Source organism: Durio zibethinus, chromosome 10, assembly GCF_047325235.1.
Source record: "Durio zibethinus cultivar Kanyao isolate XHJ-2024 chromosome 10, ASM4732523v1, whole genome shotgun sequence".
Classification (NCBI taxonomy): Eukaryota; Viridiplantae; Streptophyta; class Magnoliopsida; order Malvales; family Malvaceae; genus Durio; species Durio zibethinus.
The window spans coordinates 20,130,806-20,132,236 of NC_143171.1; the positions used below are offsets into that span (position 1 = coordinate 20,130,806).

At 35.3% G+C, this 1,431-nt stretch overlaps 1 non-coding gene across 1 annotated transcript; it reads right to left on the reverse strand.

The window, feature by feature from the left end:
- Positions 1-345: 345 nt before the first annotated feature.
- LOC149516531 (small nucleolar RNA R71) lies at positions 346-452 on the reverse strand. Its single transcript, XR_016346026.1, has one exon. It is a non-coding gene; the product is annotated as a small nucleolar RNA R71 (small nucleolar RNA).
- Between the last annotated feature and the right edge of the window lie 979 nt (positions 453-1,431).

The following is a 1,431-nucleotide window of genomic DNA, read 5'->3' on the forward strand; positions in this document are numbered from 1 at the left end:
ATGCCTGATCTTAATGGATTTCATCATAGTATTAAGAGGTTAGCCATGCAAGCAAATATCTTTGAGATTAAACTTGTAATCATCCAAATGATATAGCTGTTAATATAATTTAATGGTTATACAAATGAGAACCTAGATGCTTATCTTTGGGATTTTATGGATATATGTGATACATTCAAACATAATGGTGTTACTAAGGATGCCACTAAACTTAGCTTATTTCTTTTTTCTCTTAGAGATAGAGTTAATAGTTTGTTAGCCTTGATGCCACAAGATTCTATCACTACTTGAGATGATTTAGTTTAAACATTTATGGCAAAGTTCTTTCTTCTAGCTAAGATGACCAAACTTAGGAATGAGATCACCATATTTTTTTATCATAACTCGGTGACCTTATATAAGGCATAGGTTAGATACAACGAGCTCTTGAAGAAGTGTCCACACCACGGACTACCTAAATGGCTGAAAATCCATATTTTTAATAATTTGTTGATACTAAATACTAGGACTATCATAGATGCTGCAGTATGAGGTGTTTTGATGAGTAAGACCTCTAATAATGCTTATGATTTGATAGAGGATATGACCACTAATAACTGCTAGTGGTCGAATAATAGGCAACATTTTAGGAACGCTTCAAGGGAGTACAAACTTAGTGAGTTTATAGCTTTGAGTGCTAGGATAAAGTCTCTAGCCAAATCTTTAGAGTCTCTGAATCTCAAGGCTACATCTTTTGAGCCGAGTCCAAGTTAGTCTAGGTTCACTCATAGTTTTGTGTAGCTAGTTGTAAGGTATGTGAGGTAGGTCACTTAAGGGAGTTTTATCCTAGTCACCTAGAAAGTATCCATTATTTAAGACAAAACCCTAGGTAACCCAATAACCCTTATTCTTTTACTTATAACTCTAGTTAGAGGAATAACCTAATTATTTATTGAGTCAGCAATAGCAACAAAACCATCACCCTACCTCATCTCAGTCGAGTTAGGTACCATTACCACAACACTCCTAGTACACCAAACCACACAACCCTCTAGGTTTCCAACAGCCTATACCATATTGGTAGTAGTAGCAACCACAACATTAGACACCTTTATATCCACCTATGCCACTTACTGAAAGGAAGCCCTAAGCGAAAAATCTCTTAGGTTCCCTTATTAAGGCTTAAACCTCTTTATGTAGACCCATAACATCACATTTCATAATCAAAATGTGTTAATTAAGAAACTAACGACCTAAATAGGTCAGTTGACGGTACTTGACTCTAAGGCACCTTACCTAGTAACATAGAAGTCAACTTTATGAGAGAAAAAAAATAGTAGTGCAAAGGTATTACCTTTAGGAATGAAGATAGGTAGTGAGTAGCCCAATCCAAGTAAGTTCTCATGATGCAGCAATTTATAAGTTTAAAGATGAGTCACAGAGAATCTTAGT